This window comes from Helicoverpa zea, chromosome 16 (genome assembly GCF_022581195.2).
Source record: "Helicoverpa zea isolate HzStark_Cry1AcR chromosome 16, ilHelZeax1.1, whole genome shotgun sequence".
In the NCBI taxonomy this organism is placed as follows: Eukaryota; Metazoa; Arthropoda; class Insecta; order Lepidoptera; family Noctuidae; genus Helicoverpa; species Helicoverpa zea.
Genome location: NC_061467.1, coordinates 328655 through 344147, shown reverse-complemented (window position 1 = coordinate 344147; position 15493 = coordinate 328655). Strand labels below are relative to the sequence as shown.

General features: G+C 34.8%; 1 protein-coding gene and 1 long non-coding RNA gene across 2 annotated transcripts in view; both read right to left on the bottom strand.

Annotated features, from left to right (window-relative positions):
- LOC124637647 overlaps positions 1-5794 on the bottom strand; it is a 54704-nt gene extending 48910 nt beyond the window's left edge. Inside the window, exon 1 of the long non-coding RNA XR_006985270.1 lies at positions 5569-5794. This is a non-coding gene — a long non-coding RNA (uncharacterized LOC124637647). The remainder of the gene's footprint in view (positions 1-5568) is intronic.
- The window catches only part of LOC124637644 (calmodulin-A-like), a 176030-nt gene that overhangs the window by 100567 nt on the left and 59970 nt on the right, over positions 1-15493 (bottom strand). The window lies entirely within an intron of this gene.

Genomic DNA, 15493 nt, shown 5'->3' with positions numbered 1-15493 from the left:
ATTGAGATGTTATAATCTATCCTTTAAAAATATACAACATTTCTTCTTCACACACTGACAAATAACAACACTATGCTAATCAAAATTGTTTTACTATTAAAAATAATAACAGAAAAAACTGTATCACAAAATTCCCTTCCGCGTACAAAATATTTCAAAAATATTTTGCAAAGAATTCTTCGGTCCACTTTGTCATCATTCGCTCCACAGCATCGTAAAAAATAAGTGCAAAATAATACTATGGGCCAACTATACGGACATTTTTCAATAACCCGCATTCCGAGCGCTCCAAGAAACGTTCAAAATACTACATTATTTCTCTGCAAACGTTTAGAGAATGATAAAAGTTTTACGGTTGCTGACAAATTATTGAATTATGTTATGTAGAAGCTTTTCTTAACTTAGGCATGTTAGATATTTACTAAATCTTATATTACTTTTATAGATTAACATTATAGTACTGAAGAAAGCAACTGCAGCACCTACAAGAAACACCTACTGAAAATTATCTACACTGAAATTCGTTTGCTCTGCTGTAACACATGTTAAATTCTTTCAATGAAAAACGCAAAAAATGTTTCACACTTCTCCCTAAAATAATTAGATATAGAGAAATTAAATGAGCTGTCAATATACGAGCTCATTTTCAACAAACAAGTAACATTTCCCTTATGCTCAACTCTGCTCAAATTACCGACCAATAAATGGGAGTTCAACAACCGAAGCACTTAATATTACCATGTCGATGACACCACGAACTTTGCTAAAAGGAAATATTAGGTAGGAACACGGTAATGTGCAAATTAACCTTAAAACCCTGGAATTGGTGTGGTTTTATTGTGGCCAAAAGCGTCTAAAATTATAAAATAAAATATTTATTTCAAACAAAAATCCATAGGCACGGCAATATTGCGAGTAACAAGATTTCTTATAACAAATGTTTGTAACAATAACTTAAAGAAAAAGAGAAATTAAAAATATTTAGAAAAGACTAGACCCCCTGCACACTGTAGACTAAACTATCGGCCCATAGTTGCCCTGATAGTCGACTGACAGTTTATTTTGAAGGTAATTGTAAATCCAATCATACTTTTTAGTTGGTCTGATACCAGCCTGATACCTGTCAGTTGTAAATTAAGCAACATCTCCATACTGATTTATGAGCCCGACCAAACTATCGGCCGACTTAAAGTTAGCAGTGTGCTCTTAAAGTCTAGTCTCTTGTTGTATTTTCAAATAGGATAGTAAAATGTAATGAATTTTAAATGTATTTTATGACAAATTATGCATGTTCTAAGCCATATTGTAATGATCTAATACATATGAATGATAACGTATGTAGTGTGTAATTGTTGAATATTATGAATGAAAATGCACTCTAGTTGGTTGATTTAGTCATACATATTCTAGAATGTAAATATTTCAAACACCCATTATTCAAATGTGATAAGAACACGTCTGTTTCTTAGAATATGTTAAGTGCAAATATTTTGTTTATCAAAATAACGATAGACCGCTTATTCACGGCTGGGTAAGATTAATAATATTCTGTCTGACGCGCTTTCACGAAAAAACTACTAAATCGATTAGTATGAAATATGGTACACATAGAGTCTGCAGTCTGAAATAGGAAACAGGCTACCTTTATCCGGGTATCGAAAGTATCCTAGTCACACGTAAAACTAAAACAATCACGAAGAAATATAATTTTAAAATACGTCCTTCAAATAAACCAATGACAGTTCGCAATTAAAATTGTAATTATTGTCAATTTCACGCGTTTTCCATTCAGTAATGACTTCCAATCGCCGACACGTTCATTACTGAAGTTACAATTATTGGTAATTATGTATCTGACGTCATAATTATTACGTTACACCTTTATTAATGAGAGGGTTGGACAATTGTAGGTAATTTTGTTTAATGTGACTCGTGAATTACAGTTTACAATCACTGCAAGCTATGAAATTAATCGTTTTTTTTTTTACATTAAAATTCGTTTATTAATACAAATGTGTGGTATTTTTTTTATGATAAAAAAAATATAGTCCATTTTTGTGAGAAGTAAAATTAGATAGTTTTTTTTTTAATTTTGTTTGTTGTACACTAATGTGTAGAGTTGTTGGTATACAGGTAATAAATTATGTCATAAATTATCTTTTTTTTATTTTAAGTTAGAGCTGTGAAATCATATTCTATGTGGATCATAACATCATCATAATAAATGCATTAGTGCAGTATTATGCTGTTAAACACACATAACCTTCTTTCATATTATCTAAAGCTAACCGCTATGAGTACCAGATAAAACAATTGCCAAACGCAGAACCTATTTCAATTTACTGCACCATTTACAAAGAAGATAAAAAACGAGCTAGTGAGATTCAGATACGCTTCATATATTCACCGTCAGCTGTTTTCCAAAAGACGTGGAAAGCTAGACACAGCAATGAATCGTTTTAATGAATAATAATATGTTAGCAATTATAAATTGAGTTGTATAATAATTGGTCTTTTTTGTGAAAAATCATCACTTTTTAGATATTAGAGATTTTTAGGTAAATAAAGGTAAATGAGCCTATTTCATTTTTGACATGCAGACAGGTCAATGTTGTGTTATAATTAATGTTTACCCAAGACTTCAATTTATAGGGTCCTTATAATTGTATATTTTGATTGATGAGTATTTTTTGTTCTTATGAATGAGTAATATACAGGGTGTTTGGCGCATGGACCGACACAATTTTTTGGGGGATTCGTGAGGCCATGTACTAGTTTTCACTCATAGACCCAATGTCCTATATGTCACTGTATTCGAGATACGATTTTTTTTGTTTGTTTTTAAAAATTACCGGAACTATCACCTTTAAAACGCTATAACTTTTCAGTCTGTTGTCGAATTTACACCAAATCACTTTCATTGCGTTCTCTGATGTATTATTATTCCAAATAAAACATAAATTCATAGCACTAGATGGAAAAAAAATACTTGTTGAGCTTCCAAAGTCTTAAAAATGAAAAAACGTATGAAAAATGTCAAATTCAAAATTAATTATAAAAAAAAGTAAAAGCTTTTATGAACTTCATTTAATAAAAAAAAAATGCCTACTTAATACCCTTTCCAACGATATGCCACATGGGTGTGAAATCATTAATAATGTCGTCACAAACCTAAAGGTACACATTAACCAGTGCCAGGGTAATGAAAACACAAAAATGTTTTAAAATGTTTTAATTAAATTTAAGTTATAAATTATGTTCAAAATGACTGCCTCTGTTGCGAATGCATGCACGGCATCTTTTTCTAATTTCTACAGTCGTCGTCCTCAGTCGCATTTCTGCTTTCATAATTTCAAAGGCGCAATTTATTCTTTCGATTAAAATTTCTCTTGTGGGTACTTCAGTCGCATACACAATTTCTTTTGCACGGCCCCAGACATAAAAATCCAAGGGCGTCAGGTCTGGTGAACGTGCAGGCCAAGGAATTGGGCCGCCTCTTCCGATCCATGAATTTGGAAAACAGTTGTCCAAATGTTCTCGCACGTCTCGCTGGTAATGTGCTGGACAGCCATCATTTTGGAAAATAATTGGTTCTCCATCTAATACTGGTAATACCAATTCAGGTAAATCTTCGAGTAAAAAATTCAAATAATTTTCTCCGGTCAGGCGCTCTGGTAAGAAATGTGGACCGATCAGGTGTCTTCCAATAACCCCCGCCCAAACGTTTACACTAAACTTAGTTTGAAAGGAACTTTGTCTTTTCTTGCGGGGATTTTGTCTTTTTTGCGCCCAATGGTGAAGGTTGTGGAGATTCACAATTCCCTCGTGATTAAAATTGGATTCATCAGTCCACAAAATTCTTTTTAAAAAATTTGTATCATCTACGTCCGTATGCATCATAAATCGGCAAAAATCGAGCCGTCTCCTGTGATCATCATCTATGAGACCTAGAACAATCCATTAAAGACTGGTAAAAATTCACTTTTTGAATGGCAAAAACTAACATAAATTTAAAAGATAAAATTAGAAAAAATAAAAGTTACTAGGTATTTATTTGAAAAACGAACCAGTAAAGCTACAAGGATATTTGTAAACGTTTAAAATAAGTGTATGGTTAAAACCATTTTAAAATACAAGTTTTTTGGGTGCAAAATTTCAGCACAATAAGGTCGAAGATAACTGGTTCAAAATTTAGTTTTACGATTTCGCCTGATAAAATAAATAAAGTACTTAACGTACCTTGAACAGAAGTGTAGTGATACGCATGCTTTCCATTTTCCCGAAGAACTGACCAAACTTTCCAAACCGACAAGTGAAGTCTTTCAGCTACAACTCGAATACTTGTCGTTGGATCCTCATCAAAAGCTTGCAAAATGCTTTCATCAATTACAACATTATGTTGCCTCACATTAACGCGAGGCTCTTGGAAATTTATGTTTCCAGTCTCCCTCAGACGTCGATAGGTTGTAGCAAACGTCTCGTGGTGTGGTATACGCCGGTTAGGATAACGCTGCTGGTAAATTCTACGCGCTTCACGAGCGTTACAATTAGCGCTGCCATATGCCAACAACATGTCAGCATACTCTTCGTTGCTGAAGTTAGGCATTGTAACAAGCACGGTGAATACACCAACAGTTTAACAGAAAAGTTCAACAAACAAAACTTAACAAAAACAAACTTTAACAAAAAACAACGAAATAGGAAAACGTGAAATACACGGACACTTCCGATAGCAGAGATAGTCAAATCTCGACTAAACAAGGATCACATAACAAACTCCAACCCAATGATAGACAAAGACAAGAGATATTTTTCATGCGTAAGAAAGAGACAGGCAGTTTACCTGCCAATTACCTGCTTACCATTGTTCTATCAAACGGGTTCGTTGTTAGAGACGTTAGAGTGCGTGTTCGTTCCTGCTCTGATTTTGACGACATTATTAATGATTTCACACCCATGTGGCATATCGTTGGAAAGGGTATTAAGTAGGCAATTTTTTTTTATTAAACGAAGTTCATAAAAGCTTTTACTTTTTTTTATAATTAATTTTGAATTTGACATTTTTCATACGTTTTTTCATTTTTAAGAGTTTGGAAGCTCAACAAGTATTTTTTTTCCATCTAGTGCTATGAATTTATGTTTTATTTGGAATAATAATACATCAGAGAACGCAATGAAAGTGATTTGGTGTAAATTCGACAACAGACTGAAAAGTTATAGCGTTTTAAAGGTGATAGTTCCGGTAATTTTTAAAAACAAACAAAAAAAATCGTATCTCGAATACAGTGACATATAGGACATTGGGTCTATGAGTGAAAACTAGTACATGGCCTCACGAATCCCCCAAAAATTTTTGTCGGTCCATGCGCCAAACACCCTGTATACTTAAAGTAAATGAGAGATGATCAATGTGGTTCCTAATAGATTCAATGGAGAGATCAAACCGCATAGTAACATGAAACCGCCCATTTAAATAGTCGTTCATCCCAAAGGACTAAACTGGCGACTTCTTACATACCGCTATCCTTACGTAAGCCGTGCTTATCTTAACTGCTTTTAAATACTCACATAACTTCAAACCGACAACAACGACTCGGAACCACAGTTAAAAACGAGCTTATTAATTGATAATTAATCACTCGTTCATTAAATAACTAATAACACGATATTATTGCTTCGTCTTGCTTCAATTCCTTTTGAATGCACTTGAGTGACAGTTCGAAAAGGCGCGAAAGCTTAGGGTTGTGCTTCGTTCGATATTCGATTTTGAGTTTTTTTTTTAAGAACGCGTTGTATGCAGCCAGGGCTTATCGTATTTGTTTATTTTTGTGGTGTTTACGTGAGCGAAGGGAGCGCGCGCCCTGGCTGCCGACTACCGGCCGAGTAAGCGATCATGCTTAGGGTTGCGCGCGCATTCAGTAGTGAAATGCGTCGATTTTATACCGTAGGTGTAATTTTAAGCGTTTGCTTCGGTTTAATTAATCGCCCATAGGGATTGAGCGGCGAATTAAGTTGATATTGTGGTCACTACGGGAATCGATGGAGCTTAATTATAATGTTCGTTGGGGGGCGTAATTAATTTTGGTTTATTTTTATTTTCATTCGTATTGAACAGTTATGATTCGATACGCAACGAAACACTCATCAGGTTTGTTTATTCCGGAATAATATACAAAAAAAAATCTTCGAAAATCTTCGAAAATCTGAGAGGAAGAAGGAAAAAAATCACCGCAGTTGACTGCTCTATTACCTGCTTGTTACATAAATGGCGTAAGAGAAAGATAGATCGTATAAACTTTGTTTTGTCGCATAAGTTATGATGTTACTTTTCTATGAGCCCATTGTGGAAAATAGGTCAATATGATACTTCAGATTATAGGTAATTTTCTTGGATATTGTTCAAGTTTCGAACACCTCGATGCAGATAAAAATGTGGATTTATTAGCTATTCAAAAAAAATATTACGTAGAGGTAGATATCGATATAGTTATACAACTTTTCTGTTTTGACAACCCTACCTGTCACTCAAAGTTTTATTAATGAGCAACCATTAAAACTCACTTCAGTATATTTTTTCCGTGTAATAAATTTTGCTTTTTATGCTGCGTTCCCATCCGTCATGTTTCAATAGCTTAACTTAATCTGCATTTAACGAGGTCAGATTATGGATGGGTGGCAACCTTACTTTCACACTCGAGCCTGTGTTTGTGTTAATTGTCATAGTTCAAAATTAAGGTTATTAGAGTGACACGTCTGTGCCTACTACTAATTACATTATTTTATTAGAACGCTAATAGCCTTATACATACCTGACCGAGCTGATGTGGCTTTTGTTGTGTTTTATGAAAGACTAGCCTCCGCCAGCGATTTCACCTGAGTCTCGTGGAAACTTCTTCGGCCACTCGTTTATAAAGTAGCCTATCTAAACCAATATCTAACACCGAAAGAATGTTTAAAATAGGACCAGTGGTTCGTCATATTGGAGAGTTCAAGAAAAAAAAATAAACACACGTGCCGCTTTGTATATAATATTGGTATATATTTTGTCAGTAATGGATATTTAGCTGCCTTTGCTCGAGAATCACAAATCATCTCTTCGAATGCGATCTCGCCGTCGACAACTGACGGTAGTCCACATGTGGACGAGAAGTTGACCACGCAAGATCCAATCACTGTTTGAAGGGCTACTTGATTGACATCGGTAACCTAACGACGTCCACCCGTTCCCCATTTGTTTACTACGAGTGGACCTTGAGTGGGAAAGGCGGTGCAGCATTCGGGCCAGGTGCATAGTCCGTAAAAGTGACCTTAATTTTGATGTATTAAAAACAAAATATAATTAAATTTGATCAATGACCACAGACAACTTCGAGATCTTATCAAGCCTGACAAATAATGTAGTACAAAATTTGTACATACATTTAATGTATTATTTAATCTATTGAATATAACACAAAAAATACTTAGTTTTTATTTTGTAAATATGTAGTTTAGGTGGGATATGTAAGTTTTTTTACTAGAATAGATTTTTAATTTTAATTGTAAAAATGTAGATATATTTTTTGTCAAAAAACACAAAAAATATATAACATTTTATATAAACACGACAGTCTAATAAGTGGCTTCATTTGCAAGAATATAGCGTGTGACCTAACAGCCATATATTTATATTACAAGGAAGACAAAACAAGGCTTCAGGAAAATGTTATTTATTTTTATGTTCATAGTATTTGTATACCTACTAAAATTGTTTTTATTCCAGTCACGAGTTCTTACGTATCGGTAGGATGTAATAATGTCAAAAATATTACAGAGGCTTTATTGTTCTAGGCTATATAATATTTTGGAAGTCATTTTTGTACGGCAAAAAGGAGGTATAATGCTATTTTAACGCATTTTTTCTAGGTGATTGAAGACAAACCGAAGTGGTTGATTTTTAGATGTAAATAGTCACTATTATGCTCTTATACATTCGGTGTACATAGATATAGAATAGTAGGTAGATTGGCAATCGAATGTGAGTTCAATGAAGCCTTTTTAGTGTCTGAGTAAATATCGGCCTCATCTTAGATATCATTATTCAATCATTTTTCAAAATATCGCGGGCTATATACAACGGAGCCGCTACAGGCCCCTAGCGGACTAATACCATAAAAAGTTACCTGTCATGCGTTGCCAAACTATTAAACCGTACGTGGAATTTATGGTCATATGTTACACATTACATCGTCGTATAGTACATAGATCGCTTCATTCGGGAAAAACAATGGTGTTATAGGTAATAGAATAAAACTGACACTTCACAAATTTTTAACAAAATTGTTCTTAAATAATACACGAGTACCGAAGATACCTAAGCACTTTTTAGATTAAGACAGACCAAAAAACCATAAAATAAACATTTACCAAACTTCAAAAACATCAAAGAAGAGATTCCACACTAACATATTTTCTGTATTCATTCTAATTTCATCCACGAACTCTAGTGACCTCAAAAATTAATGACATTCGCTTCGTTAAAATTAATTTATTTCTATCCTTAAATGACAAGTTGAGACCTTGCGTTAAGACGGGTCTTTAAACGTAATTAAAAGCGGTCCTGCTGATAATAATGAAATACCATATTTCATTTGTATATTGAGTAAAATAACGTTATTCTCGTTCTGGATAGGTTAGGGTTAGAAAATGATATATTTATTTTAATTGGGGTTAGATATTGTTGTAGCCTACCAATATGTTTTCATAAAGTTTTAATAAAATAAATATAGGGACACGGTTCAGATATAGAAAGATGATACTGTAGAGATGTAGTACTTTTTTTTCCGACGTCAAAAATCATCAAATGACCCCTCCCGCTGTGGGTTAGCAGCGGAGAGGGAGTTTCAGACTCTTACTGACTAAAAACCGTCGTGTTCCGTCATAGGCCTTTTATGTACCAGGGCCGCGGTATCTCTTTCGAACAACCCGCAGCCCCGGCAGGCCTTGGCCCTGCTGGGCCCCGCTGGGGTTGCTGACATCTCTTTGAGGAGCGCGTGGAACAACGCGCGCCGTCGACACGGGTCTGTCGTCTAAGTAGACAGAGGGACGATGTGCCACCCGAACTCACCGCCCACAGACCCACGCCTACGGTGGCCGGGAGTCATCTCGCGACACCCGGCGCCCATGGTGTCTACCTGGTCCAGCGCGGCGGCCGGGATGAGAGGTGCGAACTCACCTCGAACGAATGAGAGATGTAGTACTTAGATACTCTTTGGTGGTAAGGTTTTATTTATTATATTGAATTCCTGGCCGGACAATTATTTAAAGACATTAGAATAGAATAGTTTTTATACTGAAGTATGTCACTTCACCCCCAGTCCGTCAATAAACGCAAAGTTGAAGTTATTTGAGATCTTTTAATTATCGTATATCCTGAAGATCCCCGGTCCCTAGCGCGCCACGCGCTACAATACCTAGCTAAGGACACTATCACAGAAACATAAATGTCATATGTCATAGACCAAAATGACTCCGTTCCTACTCGGAAAAAAGATGTATCTACTACGTTGGCAGCATGATTAGAAAGTTCTCAGTAGTTATTTTGAACAATTTTAGTAAAATACATATGACAAAGTAAGCAAAAGTTAGTATTAGAACAGTAAGTATCTCCATATCTATTTCGCATTACTAATTAAATATCATTGTAGAAACAAAAAAGTATGGCTAGATTAATAAAAATCTTAAAATTTATACATAAGTATTTTCTTTATAAGTAGTCTTATTATCAACAAAATAAATTAAACTTTATATTATTATCACTTACCTCGGCAGCGTTTCTTATAGTAATGATGGATGGATGATAACTATTGACTGTTGATAGTTTCACACCGGTACATACCTGCAAAAAAATAACAAATCAATAAATTATTGCATTTTTTTTGTCATTTATTTATCTTACAACATATGATTTATATTTTTAAATATTCGATTATAAAAATAAAAAAAACAATTACAATTATTATTAATGTAAGGCACAGATCATTTGCTTTGACTGTCGGTCTTATTCCTCACTCTCAAAGACACGACCGGAGAGAGACGGACGACCGACAGTGGAGGAATAATTTTACCACAGCAAAACGTCAGTTTCTTCAAAGCAACACAAAGTTCAAAGTTAATAGTTGTTTTAAGAAAAACGGACCAAACCTACCATCAGGTAACCACACACACACACACTCAGGTTGGAAAAACCAACTACCAGGTAGTTGGTTTAATGCAAAGAGGTGGTGAATACATCCGTACTAGGGAGAGTACGTTAAGAAGGCCCATTTTCACCGACAGCAAAAACGTCCGTTTGGTAGATACTACCTGAGTTCTACTGCTTTGAGATAATTTCTTAAAACCAAACAAACTGGATCGACCCGGGAATCGAACCCAATACTCTTTACACGACAGTCGCGCACGCGACAACTTGTCAATTATTTTAATTACTGACAAAGGAATTCTAATTTAAAACCTCTACCGGTCGCACGCAAAGTAAACAAGGTATAAAAACCTTACACCTTTCTTGGCAGTCGGCTAAAAACAGTGTTCTACCACAAGCCTACGCATAAAGACTACGCGTAATGCTACGCCGTAGCATCTGGCTACGCTTTCGTAGCTCGCATTAAATCGGTCATTACGTCAATTAGACCGCATATTGGGTGCTATGGAGAGGAAATGTTCTGTAACAGCTGTTGCTATTGTATGTAGGAACCTAGTTTAGTGTATATATAGTGTTACAGCTGGTTACTTCAAGCACTTAGAAGAAATATTAAAAAAAAAACTTAGATACAAAAAAAAACGAGAAATCATGAGTCTAGCTAGCTAGCGAATAGCGTTGAATCCTGAAATTTCTGACCAGTTGCAGTAGTAAAGCAGTTTAACACAACTCCATATTTTCTGGCTATTACTAAGAATGTTCCCCTGAAATAGACCATTCCATTGAAAAATTCAGTGTTAGCGCCTACAAGTAATAAAATGATTGGTCTAAGAATAACCAAATCAAAAACAAAAATTGCAACTCAAAATCAGTGCCCTCTATTGATGCAATCCAAAACTATATGCAATTCTAGATTCAAAATTCAACAAGTTATTCAGAAGTCCTCCAATGAATTCCGTCATCTCCTCGAGCATGCAAACCAAGTGCCCTCTGTCGGACATTGTACTAAACTCTCAAGGCTGACTTTGCAGTAAGCTTTCGGGGCGGGTAACGTTCTTAGTGCCGGCGAGAGATGGCGCTGTTTGCAATTCCTAGGTTTTTTTAAAGTTCAAGAATATTGAGCTACATATTTATTATTATGTAACGCTTTATAATGATAGTATTAGAATGGCAGTTTAAAAAAATATTAATTTAAACAAAATAAGTTTAAAAATGCTAATTTACATACTACGAATATTTAAATGAATAAAATCCATCAAGAGAACTCGCCATATTTTTCTGCTATTTTTACATTGATTTACATAAACTCCTAGTGTAAAATAAAAACGAAAAACCCGTAGCCGTCCTAATTACGTGGAACTAATTAGTCTACTCTTCCCTTTAGGAGGCAATTGCACGCAAAGTTAATTGTCCAAAGAGCGTGTCGGTCCCTATTTGTATACTTAATTATTTTGGACTAAAACTTTGAACTGGCTTCCTTTCGAGTCTGTTTTATTTTTTTGAAATGGACTTCCTGACCTCAATTCTACCCGGTAATTAAAGTATCTAGTATTAACTATTTTTTTTTTTTTTTGTATCTCTTAATCTCCAAAACTTTTGAGCCAATAAGGAAAAATATTTCAGTATTTTGAAGCTACACCATCCTAGGGTGGCAAAGGCTATATTTTATCCGGGAACGAGAAGTAGTTTCCACGGAAAGCAGATAAAACCGCGGAAAATACCTAATATAAACTGAAAGTAAAATCATTATCTAAATGATTTAAATATTTTATTACTCCCTCTCGTTACACAAACAGTACCTCATATTAAAAATAAAAGTTAACAAATTCCAGCAACTGATGAGCATCGATAACTTTAGGGTTCAAAAACAAAAAAGGTATTTCAACAATGAAAATTGTTTTTAAAAGTGCCAGCGCTTTTTACGTGGGCGGCGCGTTAGCCTAAAATTCTTTCCAAAAAAACCTTTTTTCATTTCCCAAAGCCTGAAGGTCTGAAATCCCTTAAATAACTTGACCCTTAAATGCTCACGACTCAATTCCCTAAGCCCGCATACATTACGAATTTTCCTCTTCATAAATTTTGTTTTTGTCAGGGCCCAGGGGAACTAATAACATTAATTAAAAACATTTTATTCCTTCCGCAATTTTGTTGTAGTGATATTGAAAAGTGTCCTTGAAAAATGCGGGTGTAGTTAATAACTTAATTGTTTATTATGACTTTTTTCCGTAATAAAGTGCTATTTAATTAATTTTACAATGTACACACTATATATACAAACTTAAACTAGGTACTTATCTTATTATGACTTAAATGATAGAGTATTCAGTATACATACAATACAATAGTATACCGCCATTTGTGTAGGCAATCCATCTTGTTAAAACTTTTTACACAAGTTCATAATAAGGTACAATTGATTGAGTAATTGTGTTCTATTATTAGAGGTATTTAAATAGATTTTTTGCATTTTTTTTATACGGAATGTTTAATTAATAAATTATTATTTTTCTTTACTTAATTTCGTCACTAAATATACATTTTTGCTTAACCTTTCCAAGAAAAGAGGTGTGATTTTTTCTTCATTCGTAGTAAGTAAGGGTATTTCCTGACTACCGCCGCAGCATACGTTCCAAGGCTAAGCATATTGAGGTCAGCTTACATCTTATGGTGTCGTAAAACCGTCTATGAGATTTTGTGGGAAAATGTTAGGTACAATATTTAGGACGCTGTGACGGCAAATATGAAGTTCAGTGAAAACTTTTTTTTTACTCAATGAACATTTAAAAGACTTTCACACAAGCGGATTTCAAGCCCATTTTTTTCGCACGGCAATGGTTGGTTTGTATCAAGCGTCAAAAACAATTGACAACGATCAGTATATATGACGACACATGAAACCGCGTGGCAGATATTTTCCGCTCTGAATTCCTAGAAATAAGACTCTAGTTTGAACACATTGTAACATATGTTATATTCAACTACCTCTTTTTAAAACATACCTACGATAACGAAGACAGTTTCCATAACAAACTATAGAATATTATATACAGAACCAATCACAACTAGGTGCCCCACTAGTAAGTAATCACACGGTCTAATTCCCTCGGTCGACTCTACGGCTTAGCCGGAATTATACGTGCTGTATTAGAACTCAAACAACTGTGAACAACGTAGGGGTAAGTATAAGGTGGGTGCCTTGTGTTATTGTGATTTCTGTTTATTATATAGATTGTGATTGGTCTTTTCCTGATATTGCAATGAGCAATAGCACCTTGTTCTTTGCAAGGTTGTACGTTACATCTCACTTAAAATTGTGTATGTACCGAATAACATTTTAGGTCCTTTTTCATACAAAATATAGATTTATTTTATTTTAAAACATCTAATCTTTGACTAGTTTTAGCATTAAATGTTAGGAAATATAGCAAGTTCTCACGGAATCAATATCTTTCCTGACATTCTTAATGTCATGGCTAGGCGTTGCATCGCCTGATTTCGTAATTTATCTACATATTTTTTACCTTTCCTGAAGGCAAAGCCGAAATAACTTCATTCCTGTAGCTAAAAGTTGCAAATAATATCACACAGACTTCCTCTGTACTTTCAACTAGTACGTAGTTTGAGCCGAGTTGTATTTATGTACACAAATCAGACGCGGTCGGTCTAATCCGATCATGCAAATGGGCCTCGATCTCTGTCCTGTTCGACGCCTCTTCAGAATAACATACAACTAAAAGGACCGAAGGCCAGATATAGCACTTACACAAGCGGCTAAAATCATTCGCTAGGTTTTGAATGTCATCTTTCGCTACAGTAGTTGTAAATTGTTTGCTGTCACTAACAAAAAGGCGTCGCTCGAAAACATCGAACAAAAAATCTGCTAGTGTGTGCGTAGTATGAAAAATATGTCGAAGTCATAACTCTCAGTTCTTAATTTTCATAGCCCGATAGGATGACAACCTGACAGAACTGGAGAGATATGCACCGGATGCACGGAGACCGCAAAAGTGACGGAGCCAGCCTTCAAAAATATGCCCAATACCTATCGGGGGTGCAGAAGAATGCTTCGGTTATAACCGTTCATTCGACCATATAGGTACGTGAATGATTTTTGGTGATGATTTTTTGGCCGGCTAGAGTCCTACTCACCCCTCCACCGACCGAAAAAAGGCACAGTACTGACATATTAACGTACTCTCCAAGACAGGAACTCACATTTTCAAGGACCCCTCAAACATAAACTTCTGCTCTTACTCTTATTGTTACGTAAACACAGAGCACTCACGTCGTATGTTTGTCTCACTATATGCACATGTAATAAAGCGGGACAGTGGACTTGTACTGTTGTTTGTTTGTTAGTCAGACAGTCAATAATCATATTATATTTCCGAGTTACTACTTTATTTGTATAGACTTGATCTTTTTGATCCAATGATGTAAATGAGGGGTCAGAAAGTATGACCAATATAGGATAAAGAATATTAAAACGCCGTAGGTAAAGAGTAGGATTTTCAAATAACTCTAAATTAATTGCAATTTCAGCAATTTTCATGGAAAAAATATACGTAGATACTAGCGAAAGTTAAGTACGAGATAGACCCCTAACCATACGTTTCGCATTTACCATAGCCAACCCAGCTTTGTAATTACCATTTTAATTAAAATATCGTTAACCGTTTAATGAAGGACTCCAAGGCCATGTTCGTAATAAAGTTACTCATTATGTATTTTATAGCGCGTTATAAACATTACACTGCCTATGTACTATATACTTCTCGTTAATATTTCTATATAACTCGTATGTATATTTTATAATATAGGTTACGACTTTACGACCTATATATATGTATTTGGAAAACTGTTATCGCCTTCTATTTACCTATTAACTAACTTAATTTTCTCGATGTTTCAACCTGTTGGAAAGTACATATTTTTATATAAAAATATATCAATAAACATGAACCCAACCTATTAAACATACAAATACTTGAAAAAGTTCTCAAGTCCCAAATTTTAATGTCAAACAAAATAATTTGATCGTGTTAAACGCTTATTTTTTAATTAACACTCGTATTTCAAGAACAACGAAATTATTTTCCACATACACTATTTTCATATTGAATGTACCTAAAAAATCAGGTCACCAAGCCAAGAAAAGTAGCGAATGATGAGGTCAGGACGTCACCAAACTCCTTTCTTCCTTCATGAGTTATTTCGGATCATTTTGGACAAAGTGAAAGGATATTCTGAAGATATATGGCCCGTTTATGCCGAGATATGGGTCATTTATGGACTGATGATGGGCTTGCCAAAGTA